General features: G+C 37.2%; 2 long non-coding RNA genes across 2 annotated transcripts; both read right to left on the bottom strand.

Annotated features, from left to right (window-relative positions):
- Window positions 1–6,563: 6,563 nt before the first annotated feature.
- LOC127024895 (uncharacterized) lies at window positions 6,564–8,881 on the bottom strand. Its single transcript, XR_007767612.1, has 3 exons — window positions 8,764–8,881; window positions 7,576–7,683; window positions 6,564–6,614 (listed from the first exon to the last, which is right to left on the bottom strand). It is a non-coding gene; the product is annotated as an uncharacterized LOC127024895 (long non-coding RNA).
- A 710-nt stretch (window positions 8,882–9,591) lies between these two features.
- LOC127024893 (uncharacterized) lies at window positions 9,592–24,852 on the bottom strand. The gene is made up of 6 exons (XR_007767610.1): window positions 24,639–24,852; window positions 23,584–23,682; window positions 22,326–22,442; window positions 20,749–20,836; window positions 12,204–12,300; window positions 9,592–9,820 (listed from the first exon to the last, which is right to left on the bottom strand). It is a non-coding gene; the product is annotated as an uncharacterized LOC127024893 (long non-coding RNA).
- Between the last annotated feature and the right edge of the window lie 913 nt (window positions 24,853–25,765).

Genomic DNA, 25,765 nt, shown 5'->3' with positions numbered 1-25,765 from the left:
ACAAAACCCCTCAAAGGCATAATCTGCAAAACAATCACTTAACAACAGTCTTCCTTACTATTTTACCTCCATCTAGGCTGCACCCTCCTCTATAAGTGCTTTATACTCTTCTTCAATATTCTCCCTACAGAAATACAAGAAAGTGTACTCCAGCTTAGCATATCCTTCCTTTTTTTTTTTTTAAACATTCATTGCAATATAAACCTTGAGTAAAATATGGACTTGAGATTATTCATCCACACAAGCTACAACATGCAGAATGTGTAAAAATATGCTTAAATCTCATTGTCTTTAAAAAATTTTAAATGGTTTATGAAAGGCTTTGCTGACTGAGATTGCGGAGTAAATACATCTGAGTTTGACTGCAATGGAACTCATTCCTCAAAAAGTACAATCCTTGCATAGAGAACTCTGTTTAATACCAGGAAATGCTGCAGCACACAATCCAGCAAAAATAAAAAAGATGGTCCAGCAAGAAGAAACAAATATCTCCAACAACATAAACCTATCTTATTATACAATTCTGTGACTATGTATCTAACTTTCAGTGAAAAAGCTCACCTTGTTGCAATGAAACAGCAACAGAAATGTACCTATCTGCCAGAGGACAATCTTTGAGATCAGATTTTATAAACCCACATTCACATGAACTATTGAAATCATTGAACTCTGACAAAATTATTAATCTAAAGTTTCACATGGGTTTAAAAAAGAAGAGTTTAGATGACCATGGCTTTGCTTTTCTGAACTGAATTTTTTTCCCCAAGGTATCAGTCAACTGAAGTTCCCAGCTTTAGTATTCTTTTTTCCCTTTCATCATCTGTTAGGTCATTTATCAATAGAGCAGGTTCACTCATTGGTCTTTTTCCTCCTCAAAGCCAAAAAAATAATTATGGATAGTGGTGATAGTTTTTATTTTATATCTATTCCTACTTTTAGGGACATACACAGTAATTGTTTTAACACCTGGAAATGACACATTCTTCCAGCAGAGGGAGAGGTCCACAAGAAGTGAGAAGAGAGCAAATAAAAGCTACCAAACATTCTCAATACATAAAAGAAAAGGATGGTATTAGAGAGAACTGTATGGGGCTCACGAAACTTGGTTCTAGTCTCCGATTACGTACAGTTGTGCACAGCAAAGTCAGTGTACCCCTATACTTGTTCTTGTCAAACGTGCAGGGTACTGCTCAAACTTTTCCCTTCTAATATTATTTTTTAAAAAACAGTGATTTTAAAATTTTAAAAAACGTGATTCTCAGGAAGGGCTGCATGCACATCAATGAAATGCCTAACTGTGGGCTCTAACAGGTTCTCGTTACTATACCCAAATAAGTGTCTTTTCAGACCTTTAAGAAAACTAAAGAGAAACTGTTAAGAAAATAAAGTTACTGTAAACAGTTTAGATACTAGATTTACATATTGTTGCTAATGAAAAATTATTTTTCCTTAGAAGACTCTAATTTACGTGAGTCCAGAACCTAATATTTCTTTTTCCATGTCATATGTGGAGAAGTCAGGCTTCTTTACTTTTGAAATACGGTAATTACTACAGTGATGGGTTCACATAAAATCCCAGACAAAATGATCAAAATTACAATAAATATCTATCGGCTAAAAGCAGCAGAAACTACTAGCTGAAACGCAGGCCAGATAAGAACAGAACTAAATAATAAAATAGAGGAGAAACCTAATTATAGCTGCAGTTTCCCTTTGCCCCCACCCAGGAGAACATATGAAATGCCAGATTTAAAATAATCTGATTTCGCAGAAATTCTTTATTTGTCACTGCCCGCAGGAAAGAGGGGGTAGAGTCAAACCCCTTTTTTCAGCAGAATATTTGTCTGTAGTGGAAATTACTAACAAGTCTTCAAAGAAGTCTTTGGTGATCCTCAGGCTACCTCTCTATTGATGTTGTCAAGAGTTTTAGCACTAAGGGCTTCAGTGGAGAAGTAAGAAACATGGATGGGGAAGTGGGCTTTGAAGTTAGCTCAGAGAAGCTGACACAAAATATAAAATAAATCATGTTAAGTCTTGATCATGCAAACACAGATGTCAAAGGTAAAACTCCTATTGACTTCAAACATGAGCAGAATCAGGTCCTCAACAATGAATCAAAAACATAAATAGATTGTTCTGAGTCTTCAAGATTAAAAAAAAAGGCACCTGAGAGAGTTGTTATTCCATTGTTTAATACAGATTCTGTCTGGTCAGCTCTCCAGACAGAGTATTCCCTAACATGATTAGAAATCAAGTATTCAGGGTTGGGGGTTTTCTTTTTTTTTTTTAAACGTACTTGCTGCTGCTTCCAGTAATCGACATGATCATCTAAGAAGCATAATCTTATTTCTGATATCAAAACCTTACTTGAATAAGGGGGGGGAATCATTCTTGCCACCCATGAAAGAAATGTTTCATGCTTTTTCACTGAAAACACTATTAACTTGCATGTGACTGACCTATTCCATTTTCTTTTAAGATATTCTCTCTCTTGGAAATACAAGTGGTGAGTCAGTTGTTATGGCAACTATTTTTCTTTTTCGTTTTTTTTTTTTTAACTAACATATGACAGCCTGTGTGTCATCTGATGCTGTTCCTGAATTAAGTTATACATTCACTTTTGTCAAATAGTCTAAAAAGGGCTTCTTGGATGAAGAAATAGTAGGGAGAAAACAGGACATTTTTCCCCGGCACCCTGCTTTAGCAAGTATAAAATTGCTCCAAATCCTTACATTATAAGATGGCCAACTACATATGACAAGATGCAGGTTTGGCTTGGTCCTCCTGCATACTCCAAAGATAAATCACCATATTTACCCTCCCCTTTTTTTTGTGAGTTTCAATGTATAAATTCCTGTAAAAGATAATCTTTCTCATCACAAACTTTCTCACTATTGATGAACCTAAAACTTCAATTAATCAAACTGAGTACTGCCAATTAAAGGACAATCCCAAAACATTTATGCTCAAGTTATTTCTGTTACAGAAATATGTATTAATATGTATTCTCCTGAATTATCAAGGCCATAAAGAAAACTTTAGCACTATTACAAACAAAACATTTTAAACATGGAGTGGCACAAAATAAATTTTTCCCCTCAGACTATTTAGTTATATGCACCACTTTAATCCATTAAAGCATTTATTATGTGATTAAATTTATGCATACAGTCAACTTTTTGTTAGCTTGAAGCTATGACATTATGATGTGAGGAGTAGCTCTTTTTTGTTACCTTTTTTGTTAAAAAAATTGCCTACAATTCCATGAGCTCCAATCTTGGAAATCCAATCTTGTTTGTCTTGTATCCTGCTTAGCCAGTAATTTTAATGTAGGTCTATTTGAACTATGATCTTTCTGCTTAAATGACCAACTAAAATGATCAGTTACTACTTCACCTAAGTGTGTTTTGTTCCTCATTCAAATCCAATGTTATCAGTTGAATACTCACAATGGTAAAATAAGAAGTGAATCCATTAATCCATAATGAACCTTCAAAAAAGTATCTCAGTTAGATGTACTTTTAGTGGAACTCAGTGGAGTTAGTGGGTGAAGGAAGAAAAAGTATCAAATAGCGATAACCTTGAATTAGATGGCAGAACACTTAAGGCTAAGCACTTGCGACCTAAAAACAGTAGGAGCCAAAACTTGAACTTTTTACAGCTCCAATCTTCTAAACAATGAACCAGCGATACATTTGAGTTGGCTTAATATGAAAGCTCCGTACATTCCTAACCCTGGTTTCAATTGAAAGCTTGTTACTCAGTCTTGTAAATTCCCCTAAATTTAAGACTTGTAGCACAATAACATTCTTCAATCCAGAAATATGAAAAATATTTTAGCTGATGTAGCAGAAATGTGATGATTAATGTAAAACAGAGGGATTACAACAATCTGGACAACTAACAACATTGTATCACTGATATCAGTGCCTAGAAATTTCTTTCTTTATTACACTGTGATGTCTTGTAATAACATCAACAATATGGAGGAGAACATTCTTCAACATGCACGCATTGCTTCCAGTAGCATAGCCAACAAATAACCAAGATAACATCGCTACTCTAAGTCCATTTAGTAATATATCTAATCCCACTTTAAGCAGTCATTATTATCTTTTCTAAAAAGAGTCTTGGAAAATAATTAATACTGAAACAAAAAATGTTGTAAAAATATATCACTAACAGTAAGGGAAAAAAAAAACAACCCACAACTCAAAGAGCTGCATTGATACCAAACTTACTTCCTTGGCCAGCACCATGAAACTACCAGAAATTAATTGTAAGCTTCAGACATATGTTACTAAATAGTGACTAAAGAGGCTTTCCAGTCAAATTACATCTAATACATCTTTTATGGGCATGGATCTCATTACGTATTTGAAATATGGAAAAACATCCATGTTTAAACAATAGCTACATATATGTTATTACTAAACAACAAAACCTCTTGGAACTCTCTCACTGACAGTTCATCAATACTGGATAAAAACTGGATGATTCTCCATCACTGCATGATTATATCCATACTATGGGCAGTGATGCATGAAAGCCTCAAGGATCTCATCATTCACCCATCAGCAGAAGTTATTCCCAAGGTATTTTGAGAGTTAGCCAACATTTCTCTCCAAAAGCAGAGATGGGAAGAATCAGAAGAGAAATCAGTAAAGCAACGGCTGGAAAAAAGAATCTTCAATAGCTCTTCAAGTATTCTTCATTCTTCTCTTTTTTTCCTTTTCTTTCTTCCTTCCTTCCAGTTTCCTAGGCATCTTTCCCCACTCTTCCTACTCCCTCTGCCTCACTTCATCTAACTTGCCTTCCAGTACCAATTATTCCAATGTCCCTGACCAAACACAATCTGTTCACTGAAATCAATGATGATTAGTTAACTCTGAAAAGTCCCACTATTTGTCTGCCACGAACACTCAGAAAGACAATGCTATCTTATGAAGAAATCACTCTGGACATGACCTCAACAGAACACTTAAAAACTCATTTTAAAAATTCAAAAATAAAAGCCTAATTCTTCAACATCTCAGCACTATAAAAACCACTGTACTCTTAAATACAATTCAGACAATAGAGTAGCAGGGTCCTCATACTCTGCTGCAGCTGACATTTTCTAATCACTGAACCCCAAGTACAAAAAACATTTGTGGTTGAGGAATGTTTAAGAATAGACTAGAATTGTGTGGTCCAAGAAGTCCTGCTGAAGTAACGGTCACATTAAGGGACCATCACAAACTGGCATGTTGCTTTGGGCAAACTTGACCTGTGAATAAGAGTCTAAAAATGAAAACTATCATGTCCCAAAGGTCCACATTTGCTTCCTCTGACCTCACATGTGATCAATAGCACCTGAGCTTATAATCCTTCTCCCTTTCATAGAAGACTGATTACTTAAATACATAATTAAATGAAAGATTTCAAGTTTAAAAACACAGAGAAATTAATCTGCATGGTCTTAGTAGAGAATAGAGAGTAATACTACTACTACTACTATTCTCACTTACAAAGTGCAAGAGGAATGAAGCATCTACTTGATCTGGATTAGGATTTTTGTGGAAGGATGACATCTGGAAATACTGTGCCAGAACTCTACCTCCACTCTTTCTTAGTGTCCCACAAAAGGAAGAACATTATTTTTATATGTAACCTCAAGATGTAGTAATGAAATGCCCTTGGAATAAGCCAACCAAAAGGAGGACATACTTATTTAATACTGGTAATTTTGGGATATCTTTAATACTTCAGGTATTAAGTAAGTGTTTTTCATTTATTTTGATGAGTTAAAAAACAACTGAAAAAGGACAAAATAGAACTGCATGAACTAGTAATTTTTTGCAAATTATGCATGCCACTGTGAATCAAAATAAGGATGGGATAGTGGGAGACAGAGGGATGGCTAGGATGAACATGTGTGTGACTTGCACAGTCACTTTGTTCCATCTTTTTACAGGACAGAAGAATGTTTCAAAATTATGGAAAACAAAGCAATCATTTGTACATATATTATTCTGTCCTCCTAAAGGGCACAGCAAAATGGATCAACTAGCACAAGTACATGTGCACATGCACACAAACATGCATACCCAAGTAGTGACACTATAAGACTAGAAAACTATGGTTGACTGCCTGTAATAACAGGATGCCTTGAATCCCCCAAACTATCTTTAGCTCAGTGAACTATGTAAAAGAACTACTGGTTTTTGTTTTGAAGTCCTAATATTTAAAGCAAAACACATTTTCTACGTTTTCTCTGCAATGTCATCCTTCCAAAAACACTGAAATGCCTCCTCTAAAAGTGCTCTTTTTCTGTTGCAACATATGGTATCCCATCCAGAGAGTCACAAGATATTTTGTTTCTAATTGATTAAATTGCATGAGTCACAGACAGGATTTGCACATGGATTGCAAAAGCAACTGCTGCTTTTTCATGAATTTCACAAAGTAACACATAGCTACGACAGTTACCTTTGCGGTCCCAGCTACCAAGTGGTCAACAAAGAGCCTCCTCAGAAGCATCAAATTTGAAACTTCAAATCAAAGTCACCAACTCTTGTGATTTTATTACATGGCCAGGAGTACTTTGTGGTTTTTTTTCTTAAACCTCTTTGCTGCAATTAGGGGATCAAGAGAAAGTGTTATGTCTTCTAGTGTTATGGATACAGAGTAAGACTGTCAATTCCAATCTTTCAAATCTCACAATATAAACAAACAGAGCCCAAATTCACCACCTTTAGAATCTTAATATAATAAGCCAAATCAGGTCCTGGGTGTTTCTGAAGGAAAAGTGTTTTTTTGACTCTCAACTTCTCACTGCTTCAACTGGCACTACTAGAACTTGTTACTCCAGCACCAAAGTAATTCACAGGTTAAAGCTTGCTGGCTGTTCATTCACCAAGAATTACAAATCAGACACGACAGGAAACAGAAAAATATTAAGTCAGGAAAAAATTAAAAATTTCTGCCTACACCATCTGCTTGAATATTTTATATCAATGTAAAACGGCCTTTGCATGGACATAAAAGCCTATATGGCTGAATATTTCTGATTTTTCCTGAAACTAGCACTACCACAATTTAAGATACTGTAACTGCTGCATTTATGGGACCAGTTTCACATGCCAGTCAAAGTTGTCACTAGAAGTACGTGAAGTATCGGCAGTATTTCTGAACATTAGTGAAGGGCATAAGATCTGGACTCTAGATTAAAATTTTAGGCCCTATTTCATTCTTGGTAAATGAATTAAGACTGTAGAAATTATTACTTGAACTCTTTTGATCTTAATGTACACGAGTATGCTTTGCCCAATTAAAATAACTGAAAAGAAATCCTAGGAGGGATAGATTTCTCTTATAAAATGGAATCAACGTCATAAAATTATTTTGTTTCTATTTATTATGACAAATTCAGCACTCTGCTAAAAAAAATACCACTCTCAAGAACTGCCTGTTTGTATTACAAAGCCAGTTTCTTACACTCTCAAGTTATTTTACTGCTATGCAAAGATACTTTTTCATTTTTCAGTTAACTAAAAAAGCTGAGCAGTCAACTAATCCATTATCTTTACTTACCATGCTGGCTGCTCGAAGCATCTCCTGCTCCACATAGGGTGTCAGATCCAGATTCTGGCTCTATCTCCCTTAGGGATTGGTAAATCAGACAGTGCAAATCCCAAATTGCTAATGACAGAAACAGTAGATTTCAGTTCCCAGTTTCCAGATGCAACATATGTCAAAAGATAGCTTATACACTCAAATCCAGTGAAAGAAAATAGTTTTGACATTTTTGTTTGTTTGTGCTGATAGGTTTTAAAATCTTAATTAAGTCCAAATACAAGAATAAATTCACCATGACAGCCATTAGGTACTCAGTATATTAAATTTACAGCTGGGTACACAGCAGAAAACATACATTAAGCATACTATTGAGAACTACCTCTCCAACAACTTATGTCTATTAGATTCTGTCAAACTGGAGATACAGTTGACAAATGGGGATATATGATTCATTTAGGTTACTCCTCGTGTTTTCCAAGTTCTGTTGAAATGCTGCACAAACTTAAAGCAGTGACTTCCCTAATAAACAAAGAATCAAGTTTCACAGCTTCAAAGAAGTATTTCACTGTAGATTCTATTTCATCTGGTACTGTACTTTAAATAATTATTGTTGAGTATTTACAATTCTGACATCAGCTATTATCCTTGTCGGGGGGGAAAAAAGAAAATTGTTGCTATAAAAATATAGAGAGAAACCAAATGCTGGATGAGATTTTTGAAACAAGTTTCAGTGAGATTTAAAGGTTCTTGGCTTCTTAGAAGTACTAACACATTCAGCAGTTTCAAGGGACTTTAGTGGATTTATCAATACTTCAGCAATCAATTATTAATTTAGGATCACAAATCAGTATTTAGAAGGATTATTTTTATGGTCCTCTTTTTTGAAGGCAGAGCTTGCTATATTTCCTTGATTAGAGAATCCTTCCTTGAATAGTCAGAAGCCACCAGTTGGGGGCAGGGGAGGGCAGTAAACAACTTGCACTCTTTAAAGGCTGAATATTACATTATAAAAGTGTATTTGACAATCACAAAAACACCTCAGCATCTAAAAAAGGTATTTGCTACTATTTTTAGGGTATAACACTTGCACATTTGCTGCAATTTATCAAGTCGGCAAACTAACTACCCAGTTTTAGTTTACTGCATACACATATTAATCAAGGGAAATATATAATGAAATGGGCTCTTCCCCACCCTACGTACACAGGAGTTAACTGTTTTCCTCTCAGTTTCTTCAATTAACTCAAATAAGTTGGTAGCAGAACTTCATTGGATTTGGTGGTTTCTGATGCCAGCCCAGATCTCCAGACCACGACCATTCACAGCTGATCATCAAAAGAACAAATAAATAGTCAGTATGTCACAATTATATATTAACTATCTCTTACTGTTACTGTGTCACAACGTTACAAATTCAGGTAAAGTTTTTAAGTCAGAGTATAAAACACTCTTACTGCACTTCTTACTCAAAAAGGCAACAGAACTCTCTATTTTGGCCAGCAGCATTAAAAAGAGGAAAGTAAATGGCTGATGATGACGACTAAGGGTAAAATTAAAAAGAACGTTAAAAATTCAACCAAATCAGAATCAATTGAATGGAATGACCCATTGTAGCTTTATTTGTTATATCTTTCATAGCATTTGTGGTGGGTTGACCTTGTCTGGCTGCCAGATGTCCACCCAACTGCGCTTCCACTCCCTCTCAACAGGACAGTGGGAAGAAAATAAGATGAAAAGGCTTGTGGATCAAGATGAAGACAGGGAGATCATTTACCGATTACCACCACGGGCAAAACAGGCTCAGGGAAAATTATTTATTGCAAATTAACATAGGCTTGGGTAGTGAGAAACAAAGATAAATTAAAACAATATCTTCCCCCCATCTCATGCCCTTTTTTCGCAGCCTCAACCTCACTCCTTCATTCCCAACTCCTCTACTTCCCCCGAGTAGTGCAGGCAGGTGAGGAATGGGGGGATTGCGGGCTGATTGCAGTCAATCCACAACAGTACCTCTCTGCTGCTCCTTCCTCCTCACATTTTTCCCCTGCTCCAGCATAGCTTCTCCACAGGCCACAGTTCCTGTCAGGAGAACCTGCTCCTGTGTGGGCTTTCCATGGGCTGCAGTTCCTTCAGGAAATATTCACCTGCTCTGGCGTGGGGGCCTCCATGGGCTGCAGTGTGAATATCTGTTCCGCTGTAGTCTTCATGGGCTGCACAGAAACGCCTGCTCCACCATGGTTTCTTCCAAAACTTCTACAGGCTGCAGGAGAAATATCTGCTTTGACACCTAATGAACCTCCTCCCCCCTGCTCCTTCTCTCACCTCGGTCTCCACAGCATTGTTTCTCGCACTTTTTTTCCCCTCACTCCTCGCTGTTGTGCAGCGTTTTACCCTTTCTTAAATATGTTTTCACAGAGGTGCCATCAGCTTTGCTGATGGGCACAGCTTTGGCCAGCAGCAGGTCCATTGCGGAGCCAGCTGGAACCAGCTGCGTCCAGCACAGGGCAGCCCCTGGCCTCTTCTGACTGAGGCCACCCGTGCAGCCCTCCCATTATCAAAACCTTGCCAGGTAAATCTAATACAGCATTAAATGTTACTTCAGCTAAAATATTATTCAGATGGAAAAAATCCATGAAGAGTAAATTTTTTTTCTCGTAATTTTATCTTTACGTTGCTTATTTAAGAATGAACTCAGAACAGCAGGTTCTTGCATTAAGCACCTGTAAAATTTATTCTCTCATTATTGTTGTTTCAGGGAACAGGAGAAAGTGAAGGAAATAATTATGATCTTGACTCTCTCCTGACATAAATACTGTAAAATTGAAAGCAATCATACGTTCATGGTAAAGTAATACAAATGCAGCTCAACAACTAAACAGTTCACTTATATAGGTTAAAATCACTTGAAGCTTTGGTAGATAAATTTGTTGCAAAGTTCCAACAGAAAGCTAGCAAAAATGGGCAGCATTTTAACTGTACAAGACATCCAGAGTCTCCAATCCTTGTGAAGGTGAACATCGCACAAAGACAGAGCAAACAATATCATCTGTACTTGGCTTGGACAATCATGACATTAAAGCAAACCTGTCTTCCCAGAAGGATGGAAAGAAGATATATATTCATTGCTTTTAATGAAGGCAGTTTCTTCACAAAAGCCAAGCTATCGTTCTGCCTGAAATACTTATCTACACATTTACTTTAAACTGAAGTCCTGTGAATAACCTTGACTTCCACAAAAATGCATTTTAAAAAGATTTAAAAAACAATTAAGTTTTAGCGACAAACAGGAATATCATGCTTTCTTAATACAGAATGTAAATGATTGCACTGCTGAGAAAAGGGAAAATTAAGTCTTCTGAGTACCCAATGAACAGGAGTGGAACAAATTTTCTCTCTTCAAATATATCCTTATAGTAATCTGAAGAGAATACTTCCATGATTGTGTAGCGATTTCTTCAAGACCTATTCAATTCCTTATTGTTCGGCTTACAGTGCCAGAAAAAAACGCCTGTTAAAGTTAACATCTGCTAACTAATCATGAAACAGACCATCACAACATTTTATAGGGTTTGAACATAGCTATGAATTTTGATTACTATCAACTTTGACTGGATTAAAGAAGCGCTTTACTGTGAGACTTATGAAACCTACAAAAACTTATTCCTTTATAGGAAATGCTTCTAAAAATAAACATTTTCATTCTGGGTTCAGAAAACATGACCTAGCATTACAAGTATGTCTAATATTAAAGATAGAAATAAATCAGTCAGGTGAATTGTATTCTTCTGATTTTTTGATTAAAAATTTCATTTTTAGAGTGTTAACATCCTACAGTAGAGATTCTGACACGCAAATATTCTTAAGAAGGGCTGCTGCACAGATCTGTTCTTCCAAGTTCCATTCCATATGTTTTGCTGCTTGACACCAAGAGTACATACATATATGCTGTATTTCAAATTTTCTGGATCATTTCGTTTGAGGTGATACATTTATATCTGAGTGAGGCAATACAAAAATTTACTTAAGAGCTTCTCTTGACCAGCTGCACTCAAGTTGGAACTACTATATTCTGTGTAAACAGTCCCCTCGTGCAGAAGTCAATCGGATCAGAAAAGCTTTCTATTAAGCCATTGAGTCCATATCTTTGCATTACGACAGGATTAATTTCTGCTCTATGCTTAACAAATTATAACCTGCTGAGCAATTCTTTACTGTTTCCAGTGACATAATTTAAACTAACTGGGATTACTCTTATACACATGCATACCGTGCATGCACACACAGAGTTTGTTTCTTTTGCTATCTTTCCAACTTTTTAATTCCAAAATACTTTCACTTTAAAATTAAAAATCCACAGTATTAAACCCAAAAAACTCTCCCTCATCGCAAGAATAAAAAGCCACTACAAGAACATTTGATATCTCACTGTAGTTCTGCATTTAATTTGAACGAACAGCTCCCTCCCTTCAGGAAAGGTCTCAGTCAAATAGCTATCCCCCTTGCTCCAGAGAACCATGTATTCTAGAAGGAGTAGTCAGAGGATGCTGAACACTATAGTCAGATCATATTAATCAAAAGAGGGACAACCAAAGCATTATGTCAAAGACTTGTTAATAACTGGAGAGCATAATGAATGTACGTACCAGCAGGGTAGCCATTGATCCACAGTCCATCACAGATGTCACCAGAACAATTAACTATAGCACCCTGTTCATTGAATATGTCATTTCTCCACTGCCCCTTTAAACAGAAATACACAAGGATTTTAAATTTCGACAACACCACAGCTAAATTATAAAGAAGGGATTATTTCAGCCAATTTTCAATAGCAAAGTGGGTGGTCCTCAAGGCTTTTTATAAATATCCTTCCAACATTTGTGTGAAAAGTTGAATAGGAGACCACACAACAACCAAGGATTATGTGGCACTCCTCTAAAGGGGAAAGGGGGGAGAATCAAACATTTCTTGCCCAAGGTTTGTTACTGTGGGATACTATTATGTGAGGTCCTTCAGTTCATATATTACATCGCATTAAATTACATGGCAAGAATGAATAACTGCTTTGTCACATACAGAATCACACATTATTTTGCTTTTTAAAGATTGTGAAAAGTGAAATAGTGTACCAAACTCAATTCCAAAAAGCTTCGGTTATTTAAATCTGGACTACATTTCACCCAAGATATACCCTTTACATAAAAGTTTAAAGATTCCTAAGGCTGCAAAGCCAAATACCACAGAAGCTTAGGTATGAGCCCAATTAAAGTTTCTAGCAACGTTAAACTTGCACATGTAATCATGCAATTTAGTATTACGTCATGATGAACGTGTAGTTTTTCTAGTGTACCCTTTCCTACTCAATATAGTATAATCTTGAGATGATTAGTTCACAGCCACAATTTTACTAACATTAACTGATAACAGAGTCAACCGATTCCTCTTTGTGGTCCTATACTAGGGGAGGATAGGAAAATTTGTCAGACATTTCACAGGTATTTGCTGAGAGGACAGGGAAGGTCACAATCAGGAATATTGGTTTCAGTTTCAGATGTGAGAAGAAAGTATAGTATTATATATTGTAGTATGCACTTTTATTCCAAGATAAGTATAAAAAAAATCTTGAAGCATAGCGCTGGCACTGAAAATTAGTCTAAATTGTTCCCACATTATTGGAAGAGAGTTGAAACTGATAAGGAAATAATCAGACAATGGTCAAAGTACAGTTAAAAGTCCAGGTATGGGAAGTAAAACAACTCGGTACAAATGTCACTTGTTTTACACGGTACTAAATCCTGTTTAACTATCGGACAACATTCTTTCAATGTTAGAGTACATAAGGAACTAGAGAACAAGAATATTTACAATCTAAAGTGATCATTCTTCTATTAAGTTGGATATCTGGCTTTTCACGTGATGACAGCAGAGGTACCAAATAAAGTGCTACTATAATTCTAAAACGTGTGTGAACCCAGTTGAAACTCCAGATGGATTTAGTGGCTAAAGTTCTAGCACTTTGATTACACCTTTAGCAATTACAGATGTAAGCTAGAAGATAAAAAGCAAAGACAAAGCAGTTCTTTGGAAATATGCTTCTGATACTACTTGCTTTGGTCTACTCCTTCCATGCTTTGTTCTACTCCTTCCATCACTTTAAAGCACATGATGCTATCTTCAGCAGTTATCCCAACGATAGCAGTACTGTTGGTAACCAATGTACGCAAGCTTCAAGCTCCACTGGCATTTTCACAATCTTCTCTGCCTAATAGAAGAGACCTTTAAAACAGCAGTCAGCTAGTTATACTCCTGAACGTACATAACTGGAAGGTGGTCTAGAAAAACCTCACTGTAACTGGAATTGTATCTAAATTATGTACTGAAATCATAGGGGCTTTTATCTTGCATCACTGCATGTAAACATGCAGTAGGATTCAGCCGTGTAGTGCTTCCTCTAGGGAAGGAAAAAGGACGGGGGGTATAAAATTTGCAGCCCTTCTCAGTGGTTCCTTATCGCTACCTGTAAAGGCATTGTGCTTGCTTTCAATCAATTCTGACGATTGCCTACTATTAATGTCACTCATTCTCTTAAGTAATTAAGCCACCTCTTTCTTAGATGTGCCTTTGTCTCTCTCTGGCACATTTCCTTGTCTAATCCTCTTTTCCAGATGGCATAAGGACGAGAGATAAGTGTTGCTAAAAGTTGCTTAGCAATGCAACACATGCAAGGTTTGGAAATGCTGACGTCCACATAAGCACTATCTATACATCACACATTTATGCAGAGAAACAAAGGCGTGAACAACCAGAGTGACATAGGGGCCTCCAGAAAAAGAGCTACGAGTTAGTACACAAACAAAGGGGAGCAGGAAACAGAGAAAAAGAGAGAGCTACAAGCTTCCAGTGATGGGCTGTATTATGTTGTGGGTTTTTTTGTTTGTGTTTAGTTTTGTTTTTAAACTAGAACAGGAAATTCTGCTTTAAACAGAACAAAATCCTTGAGTTTTAGTAAGGTCCTGCATTTTCTGTGATTCAGAGACATACAATGCAGCAGACACAAAGACACTGCAATCTACTAACAGAGACCAAAACAGAAATAAAGTTCATGAAGAACAGTAACTGATGAAGGCAAAGTTGCTTATCATCAGCAAGGTATCAACAACAGAAATCTCCCTAAGATCCTCCTAAGGATCAGTAATAAGGAATTTATTCTGGTAATCTCACAATGTAATTGTGGATTGTTTCTAAACTCTAAAGTAAATGTGTTTATATGGAATTTATTTAAGCCACAATTAAATGTTATGGGTAACAAATAAGAACATTTAGTACACGAACAGTAACAATTTCACAAGGTCATATTATCATATTAATTCATTCCTGCAACAGCCTACTGAAATAGGTTAGCATGACTCATTTTGTGTTTAAAAAACTGAGATGTTAGGAATTTATTCATCATGAATGACAACTTTAAAACAACTAGTTCTAAGAAAACAACTAAACAGTAAATTAACTACAGAAATTCACATGTAGCCTTACTCGGGGTAGTCTCCTACTAAGCAGGATTTTCAAATACTAACTTTGATGGATATAAATTTTGTCAGTTTTTATTCAGGAATTAACAACATTTTTCATGTTAGTTACTCCCAACATTGTGTGGCAGGGCAAGGTGTTCAAAGACATCTGTTTATGAATATAGAAAAAGATGTTGTAAATGGGTCATAAGTACTTACTTTTTTATTTCAGGAAGCAATTTCCAGTTAATTGATGAGGTTTCCATTTTTCAATTAGTGGCTATTGCACGTTTTATTGCAATTAATTCTGTTTATTTCAAATTTGAACTTGCCTGCCTCTGCACTCAACTTGTCTGCCTCTAACAGTATATGATTTTCACATGCTCTAATTTGGGCTTTTATCAATCATTTTCATTATTCGGCTTCAACCATTCATCAAACTTATTTGCATGGGCCTGATCTTAAATATCATGTTAAAATTACTTAACAGATTCGAGTAATGACTGAACCATGCTTTCCTTCATAAAAATCTTTGGCATTATAGCATACAGCCTCAGCTGACATTAATTTAGACAAACACATCTATATTTAAACAGAGTTACTCCAGTATATCCTGACTACTTACCTGGCTGAATGTGTTCAGATACTTCATGCTATATGGCCTGTTTTTAGAACTTGGGAGAATCTATGTCTATTCCAAGAACTATAGTCTCAAATGTAAATCAGTTTATGTCAAAAGACACACAAGGTTTTATTTTCCCCTCAAACTTCAAAGAGTTTCTAGACAACATTTCAGAAAGTTATTGACACTCAAATAGTTTTAATAAAAGAAAATACACTGGCTTAACATACGTCAAAGACAACAACAACTTTTCAATGCTTTTGATCCTTAAACAAGGAAATAAATATGAAGTATTAATATAATTTTAAAATCAAGACATACTAGAGAACAATGTTTTGCTGGCATTTTTTATATAAGAATATGTGTGATCTGACAGACTACCTTATTCTCAAATCAGCATGCACTTCAGAATAAGATCAAAACCTCAAATTCTGCAGGCACTTTAGCACCCATTTTAAACACAAGTTTCCTCCCCGATTAGTTTTTTCATGGGTTTATTTCTGGTCTGATTATTTTTATCAAAACCCTACTTTATCCTTCTCTGAAGGCCTTTCATTATCTGTCTTGTAAAGTGAAGGTAACAAGCGAAGCCCGGATGATTTCTCTGTTAGGTTGAGTCAGGAAAACATTCAACAATGTTTCTCTTCAGCAAGACAGACTACGGTAATACAAGATTTTCAACAAATCCTCAGTGTAAAATGCTGTATATTATGGCAAAATCTAGATAAACTACAGAAATAGTAGTTTGGTGGGGTTTTGGTTTGCCTTTTTTTTTCCCCATTACTGGTCTTTTATTCTTACACGAAGACTGCTAATTACATCTTCCCATTCTCTTCTTGTCACATCTTATTATCAAGCATCAGAACTACGTATCAGCTAAAGATCACTAAAAACCACTCAAAAAGGCAATTAAATACACAGATTATGCATTCAGAAACACGTTCAGCACACTTCCAGGCCACTACCGGGACACAGTAACTTCTAAAAATTACTAGAGCTATGAGTGATGCAGTAGTCAGTGGTCCTATCCACAAGCAATTAAAATAATAGAGCTCAACATTTACTAGCGGGGAGACTCATTCATGGTCTTTATATCAGCAATAGCTTTATTTATATTTTTATATAATTATATCGTAATTATAATCAAGATTTGGGAAGATTTATTGTATCTTCAAATTTCATATTATCCCCTAGTATGCAGTATAATTCTGAGCAATGGAAATTCCAGTAATTTAAATAATTTGCATCAGAACTGAAACTATGACTTTTGCAAACAGGTAACTCAAATGTATTCTAGGGGAGGCGGGGGAACAAAAGCCTGCAGGTGAAAAAGCCCATAAGGCTTGCCACCTGTTTAGTGTGGTTAACAGGTGTATCAAACAGCAGGCCTTCCTCTGGGAAAGACGACAAACTAAACACAGCCAAAACACACAAAGTAGCAGCAACAGGGACAGAATGGAACACAGCATCTGCTTACGGGGACTTAAGCAGCAGCCAGAAATGAGAAATCACAGAAAGGAAACACTTTAATGAAGAAAATGAGCGTTTTACTTCATTAACCTCTGCAAACTTCATTTACATGTCATTGTTTTCTTTCATTCTCAAATGTGTGCACATACAAATGCACAAAAACCAGACAGGCCACCACAGGTCACTGGGCTTTTTATTTATTTATGTTTTTTAAATCAGCAGCTTTCAGGGTCTTTGTTTTGTTACATGTTCCCTAGTGTTCAGTTATAGTTTCTATCTTGCATCCCTTGACAATATTTTTACCCAATGTGAAATCAGTTTTATGGTTAAGCAGTAGATAAATCAGAGTTGTTTGTTATAACTATATCAACAGAGGAGTCCAATTATAATTATTGCTTGTTTACCAGACATTTAATCGACCCGAATCTCTGAAGGTTCACAGACTACAATATGCTATTAACTGACAGCATCCACTTACTAAAAATTTATCACTTGCAAAAGACTGATCTAAAAATCTAACCCTGACATTATTACAGTGAAAACTGAAGAGGAAAAATGGACAAATTCAACATTCATGCCATTATTCAATCTATTCTATACCACATAGAAGTAATGCTAGAAGAATACCCTAGAGCTTGAAATATTTGCCCATCTTCTTTTTGTTCTAGCAGATTATTTCAGTATGTCCAAGGTACTATTTCAGTAAAGGGGGAAAAAAAAAAAAATCAGATTTTTTCAAAATCCCTACAGTTACACACAGTTTACAGGCATAGAACTATTTGTTCAAAGTACGGATACATTAACTGATTAGCAATAAAGTTTGATATTCACCGAGATATCTGACCATACAAAACAAACTTCAAAATCTCATGTGCAAAAGTTTATGTGGACAAAGCAGACACAATTTCCAGCTCCTTAACTTGAGTTTCTTAGTAACTTGCCCTTTTTTGGGCACTGAACCAAGTCTTACCATTTGTGTTATGACTGGGTTTGTGTCCCCTGCGCTGCCCATACGTAATTCCTCTAATTAGTTTTCACATATTTCCTGTTTACTTCCATACATAATTCCTCTAATTAGTTTTCACATATTTCCTGTTTACTTCCATATGACGTAGGCTCATGTGTTGCTGGAACTGTGCCTTGATTTTTGTTGGACTTCAGTGTATACTGATCTACTACCATATCTGTTGGGAATGTACTGGTATAAACTTAAATACTGTGCACACAAACCCAATGGTTAACCAATCACATAGTTTTTGGCAATTTTTCATTGACAACAACAGATCATTAAAGCAGGTGGTAGATCCTGCCAGTTACTTGTACTGTGTCAAAACTGGCTGCTGAAAAAACAAGCAGTATTGAAAATTTTATATCCATTAAGTTCATTATTATTATTCTCAAAGTATATTATTGTCAGCTTTCTCATCTGAAATGAAAGAAGCAACCAGGCATACTACAAGTTTTGTCAGAGAATGACAGAGCCACAGAAGACTTAAGATCTGAGACAGTGTTTGGGGCAGAAAGACAGAAAGGAGAATAGTACTTCTACTATCACCGCTCAGGGGAATGGCTCTACAAGCAGCATGCTGAAAGAGATTAAAACTGCAGAAACACATGGCTACACCTGTAAGGTGTAGGTCACAGGTATGTCTCAGACCTTTTCCAGAAGGCTGGTTAGCTCTTTCATAATTCTATGGTAACCAGTTAAAAAAAACCAACAAACTTTAACCTATTATTTTGCCTGAAAAAAGTATTTATATGCTTTTATTGTTTTATGTTAAGTTATATAATTTGAAAGCAGTATATACTGAGTGAACACTTGCATTAAGTGGTTGTCTTTTAAGTTTCTTTTCTGCATAATAAATATACTAAATCAATTGACAAGATACTGTTGTCAGTACTGTCAGGATTTATTTTGGGGGGGCAGAGTATCTTGTCACTTTTGAGCACATATCTTACATAAACTTAAATATAGCACTAAATGCTTACAACCCTACAGAGACAGACCAGTTACTGAACAAGTGTAAGCCTGAAGAATTTACTAATTCAGTCTCAAAACAGATGCTAGAGAGACACCCAGTGGTACAAAACTGTGTGCACACACACAGGACACAAATGCACAACAGCACTTGTACGTGTTTTTATGTCATCTGTTTCTTTATCTAACAAGTATTTATTATCTTGTCCTACTGATTTTAATTCCCAACTTTCCTATGTTCATGGAATAATACATAAATACTTTTAAACTGTATTCAATAATTAAGTTTAGATTAACATATTTAACTACAAACTTTTAATGTATACTCAAAAGAAATCTGAGGGCATTGACAGGTGCAAAAAAAGAACCAAAGCAAAAAACCAAACCCTTAACTGAAAAGCCAAGGTATCTGCTTACATATATACCAATAGCAGACTGAACTGCAAGATATCTAAGTGCTTTATGCTCTATTTTAACTACACCAACAGTATTCAGTAGAATTTTGGTTGTGATTTCATGTCCATAGGAAAAAACGTCAGTTGGCTAGAGACATGTAGTAAAGTTTTATTGAACAGCTTTCCCCGTAATTTTCAGCTTCTCTGAACATGTGCTCCTCTGAATTTCCACTAAACCTAGGGAGACCCCTTCTTTTCAACAACAAAAAAAACTGAATGAGGATCAAAGTCAGAAAGAAAAAGAGACTTAAATGATGAAGTCAGTACTGGGTTTCTGAACTTCATTGTAACTAGGTAATGAAACAGTTTATGGAGTGCCTGTTCCAAATCTTAATATGTATGCAACAACTAAAAGTTACTGTTTTCAAGTTCTAAAGTTACTACCAAAGTATAAAATGCTACTTCTTCAAAGAATCTCTCTCCAAAGACTTACCAGAGAAATGATGTCAAATTAAATAAAAAAATAATTTCCCAAGACAAGCACAGATTTGATCTCATTTAGTTTCTCAAAATTTCATTAATAAATTTCAGATTTTTTTTTTTTAACCCTCAGACACTGTGATTGCAATGACAAAATCCTGTTCTTGATTTGTCATGCAGTAATTCATTTACATGCTAGAACCACATTTGGTCCTTAAGTCCCAGGCCTCAAGGTCATCTCACTGAATTACTGGAAAATAATCCACACTACATCTTATCCTGTTGTTTAGTTCACACTGAAAATATATTCCCTGATCTTTCTACCTTGAAGTAGGTGTCAGTGAGTATAAGTATTTGTATGTACTTGTACATACATACACATACATTTCCTCCCACCCCGAAATCATTGTTTACTCCTGTTTTACAAATAAGGAATACTCCAAATAATAATCACAAGAAAACTCCCAAGTAGACTACATATGCAAGAAAAGTCAAACTGAAATGGAATTTGAAGTTCAACTATAAAAAATACTATTAGAATATGCTAAAAAAAAAAAATTTGAAATCTGTTCATGTGTTACTCAAGTAAAAATGGGGACTGAATTTGTTAAATGAACTAAGAGTACTAGTTCTAAACATAGACCTTTTCTGTTTATCTGCCTGAAGCATCCTCTACCATGATCCTTTGAGCTTTTCCAAACAAATCAGTACAGTTTCTCATAAGTCTTCTTTATATACCTCATATATTGTTCCAACAGCACAAGGCAATATTCCATGACCTTGACACTTGTCTAGAATCCAGGCTCCTTCATAATTATCCTCATTCCTAAAACAGTGAAAAACAGATAGGAAATTCTTAAAGGAAAAAAGATTTGGTGACCTAATACACCAGACTATCAGAGAAAGTGAGCCAATAACAATAAGCAGTGGCAGTCAAATCTAGTCCACACTCTTACAGTCCTTTCCCTGAACTTCGAGCCACCAGGGAAATGGCACAGTTCAGTTCTCTAAATGCAGCATTCCAACCTTTCATCAGGGAGAAAGAGAATGATATGCCCCTCAACAAGTTGGAAATTAAAATCTTGTTTATTCATTCATTCATTTTGAGCCTGATCATTTCCGATAAGTACTCAGCAACTTTTCAGTCAGAGCCTTCTGATTTTTTTCCAAATTACAGTTGCCTTAAATTAGCAGAATGTTATCTACCTTCAATAAAATAACAGTGATTGGTACTATGCACAGTAAACTCCAAACATGAGGAAAAACACACACACACAGTTTTTATATAGGATGAAAGTCTACAGTAAAATCAGAACAGGCAACTGACTGCGTACACAATGAAACTGCTGCTCCAAAGATCTTACTATTCAGTAGCACTGCAAGCACTAGCACCACTGAGCAACTTGACTTCAGTGCAAATACCTTAACATGGAGCTTGACAGGGATACTAAATTGGTTACATTTGAGTCAATTAAGAAATTATTTACAAACCTGAGTAACTGTACGTAAACTCTGTCTTAAATACATGCAAGATCCCAACTCTTTTAGTCCTGCTAGACTGAAACTGAATAAAAACCAGAACAGTATTACTTCAACTTTCAGGAGCCCTCAAATTCATTCCAATTGTTTCAAAGGCTGTAGCCAATCAATTAGCACATAGGCTGTTAAAGTATCAAATTCTCATCTGACATAAATGTTACAAATTCAGCCAACCAAGCTGAATTTGGCCAAAGTATGAGAGTCCTAGAATTCACCTGTAACCTTTTTCATTTAAGCATATTTTAAAATGTATTTAATTCCTAAATATGAAAAATTGGCTAGAACTAAGAGAGCTGGATATAAAACTTTTCCTGATTAACAATTCATTCTGTTTGAAAACTAATCAATTGTATAGAGGCAATTCATTTAAGGCAACAGTTCAATTTCCCATGCTATGTTACTAAGCTATTTGTATAATTGTGACAGTGCCACTTGTTTTCTGAATCTTAACATCAGTACAGCCTTTTCCCTTGTAGATTATAGCCAGTAACAGCTTTTTTTCCCATCTCTAAATCTTACTAAATATTACTATTTCTAAATACTTACTCAAACATTACTCAGCATTTTATAGCTCTTATTTTTGAAACCAAAACTAATTCTCACAGATTAAGTCAACATAAAGTGAGAACAAGAGCTTAGTTTCCTGGCTTTCAGTAGACCAAAGCCATCTTTGAAAAATGAATCATTAAATTATTGTATTTATGCAGCATAAACAGGTCTGTTCAGTCTTGACAGAGTGAATTTTAAACAAAGCTTACTCAAAGAGTCTAACTTACCGTCTCTCATTCCATAGAGAAACTCTCCTTCATATTTCCTACCATCTTTATATTGCAAGACTTTACATCCATGGAGCTTTCCAAACACAAACTGACTGGAATAAGTGTTCCCTTGAACTAAACATATGAGAAAGTTATATTCAAAAAGAAACAACAGAGCTGTCAAACATGGTTAAATTTTTTTAATATATTTAAGGTTCACCAATAAGTGATATTTTACTTATAGAGCATGAATAGCAGACATTCTAAAAGCCTAGAAGTTTATAACTAACATGTACTTTTTTTATTATTAATGCTGTCTAACAAAGACTATAAATGTGCTCATTCAGTCTTTATTTTAAAACTAATGAATCATAGTCCTTCTTGTCTTTAAAATCGACAGTGATGTGTTAAAAAGAAAAGATTCATAGTACGTTCTTTTATGGTTAAGGAATGTATAAAAGAAGTACTTGAATTTCATAGTCACCTTAACGGCTTTTTGATGGCATGTACTCATTCAAATCTTGTGTGTCAAAGCCTGACAAATCAGCTGCTTAGCACTAGAAGTACTGGACTGTGAATTTCCTGATGTATGTGTGATCTTAGAATGACAGATAACTGTTTTTCTGTCAAGTATTTACACAGTTTATTTATATAATACACTGTATTCCACGTGGTCACCCTTTATTTTCTGTCAGCCTTACAGATTGTTGACTAAAGGGGTTAAGCAGGTGGAGAAGTCACTGACTTACCTGTACAGGAATAAACAGAAACAGAAGAAATTCTCTTCTGGAACAACTTACTGGGACAGATCTTTAAAGAACTTTCTGCTCAGGATGCTAGGAGAGAGTGAATTCATTAAAATGTTCCCTTGGTAAATCATGCATGAGATGTCCCTCCATAATGGGTAGTTTATTCAAATTCTTTAAATCCTTTTAACATCTTTGGCCTGATCTTGTGGAGCACTTCATATGAGCACAAGTCTGCGTATGTGTGCATCTCTGAAGGACTGAGACTGTTATCAAAAATTGATGATACATGTTTCTGGTTTCCACCATTAAACACATTTGATTAATTTTCTGAGGTGACTGAAAGTTAACCCAGCCTAAACTGAGAGACCAACAAGAAAACGTGAAAACCACTACTCTTCAATAAACATCATGGAAGCCTGACAACTTGGACTAAATCAGTTTGGCTGCTTATGATATGTATTTATATATCAGAATTTAAGAGGACAAGGATTTTTTTTTTTAAAGGTATGTAATAGCAACAGGCTTACCTGTCGATGCCTAGTATTGAAATCCATTCCCCATAATTTCTCCGCTGACAAACTTGCCCTCATAGTAACTTCCATCTTTAAAGAACAGCTTGTCCTGACCTAGAAAAATAAAACAATACTTCTAACCTCTTTTAACAGACAAATGTCCACCTGTTTTCAACTCAAGCCGAAACTTTCTCATATTTTTCTCCTTTATATGATTAAATTTCTATCTATGTATTGTTAGCACCTTCACATGCTTTAGACTTTTCTTAAGACTATCTTAGCATCTAAACATTGACCCCAACTGAAGGGATTTACAAAGTATATACAAGGCAGAAATCCTAAATCCATTAAATCAAATTTTACCCTATTGACTCTAACAGAACAGAATCACAGTTATTAAAACTCTTGAAGTCAAGGATCTGACTTTCACAGCAGTCTGTAAGCTCTACAGCTGTGCTAGTTTTACAGGTAACGATCATTTACTGTATTGTGTAAAAAGGGGGGATCTGTTTGCCTTCTTGTTCTGTTTTATAGCATGCAAAAGGTTTAAAGACTACAAATGACCCTGTTTTTCAAAAAAGAGAGGGAAACTAAAAGGACTGTTGCAAGCTCTATTCATTTATGCTCCTCAGGTCAGGGCCCTGAGTACACCCAATAGGCCCCAATTCCTCTGACAAGACCCACCTGAGGCCTCTACGCACCCCCCCGCCCATTGCGTTAAAAGACAACTGAAATTATTTAAACAATACAGAAAGACTAGATTGAATATTGAATAACTAGTAATACAAAAGTAAAAGCGCTAATTTTACTCAGGGATACCTATTTTAAAATTTCAGTATAAACAACACTTATGTAAAGATAAATATATTACTTTGCTTACTATTTATATTCATTTTACATTGTAATGGGAAGCCAGGCTCTTAAATATCTAAAGTTCATTATAAGCGTTACAGACTACACAGCAACAGCCAGAAGCTAAAGCATTAGCGACGACGCTACCTTTGCATAAAACAAGAACGCTAGCATAGGAAATAAAGCAAACCCGTAAGAGGAAAAGCGTTTGTATTTACATTAGCCTAAACACAGGAGCGCGGGCTTAGCGTCTTAACGAGAGACCGGACCTCGCGGTCGTAGGAGACTTCGTCCTCGCCCCTCCAGGCGAAGGGCCAGGCTGAGGAGGCACCGCGCGGGCGGCCAGCGAGGCGGGGTCCGCCCCGGGGAAGGCTCGGTACCACACGCACATCCGAGGCGGGATGAGGCGGGGTGGGAAGGGAAGATGGCAGCCGCGGCCGAAGCCCTCGCCCTCACCGTCCGCCCCGCGCAGACCTCGGGCGCCGGCCCGCGCTAACAGCCCCCTCGCGCTCATTGGCTGCGCGGGAAGGAGGGGCGGGACCACGCACCCCCCGAGAGCAGCGGAGCGGGCCCGCGCCTGCGCGGCCGCTAAAGGTCGCGCAACCCGCAGCGATATCGGCCGGGCGGCGTTGCCCCATGCTCGGTCCCTGCCGGCTGCGTCGCGCCCATAGCGCGGGCTTGAGGGCACGCTTCATCTGCCGGTAGCGCAGCGGCTGCCTGCGGCCGGGACCACAACGGCAACCGGCTCTCCGCCCGCCCTGCTTCCCCAGCCCATCCTCACACGCACCGCCACCCACCTCCCTCCTCGGCGCCGCGGCAACGCCTACTTCCCCCCCCGGGGCCAATAGCGGGGCAGTACCGAGCCCTTATCCCGCCCCTCTTGCCCCGGAAGCGGAAGTGGATTTCTCCCGCCAGTGACGCCATATTGAGTTTTGTGGAAGCGGGGGGAGGGGGAACGGAAGGAAGAACCCGCTTTGGGCGTCTGTGAGTAGCTGGTGCCGCGCGTCCGCGCCTGCGGGCCCGGCCGGAGCTGAGGGCGGGAGGAGCGGGAGCTTTGCGCCTCCGGGCTGGCGGGCGTGGGGGCAGCTCGGCGGGCGGAGGCGGTGACAGTCCCCGGGCGGGAGGGTGCCTTGAGCGAGGGGCCCCTCCGGGAGGGCGGGGGTTTCTTCGGGCTCGGCGACCGCTGCCGCATCCGCGGCCTAGGCGCTCCTGTGGGCCGCGCTGCCGGTCGCTGCCTCCCGGCTGCGGGGCGCGCTGGGCCGGCCGCCCGGGGCCTGCCGGAGATCTCGTTTTCGGTCTCGGCAAGGCGCTGTCTGTCCTAGTGCCGTTCCCGGGCCCTCCTCAC

The sequence above is a fragment of the Gymnogyps californianus genome, chromosome 21, assembly GCF_018139145.2.
Source record: "Gymnogyps californianus isolate 813 chromosome 21, ASM1813914v2, whole genome shotgun sequence".
In the NCBI taxonomy this organism is placed as follows: domain Eukaryota; kingdom Metazoa; phylum Chordata; class Aves; order Accipitriformes; family Cathartidae; genus Gymnogyps; species Gymnogyps californianus.
This window is presented reverse-complemented; position numbering and strand designations above follow the sequence as displayed.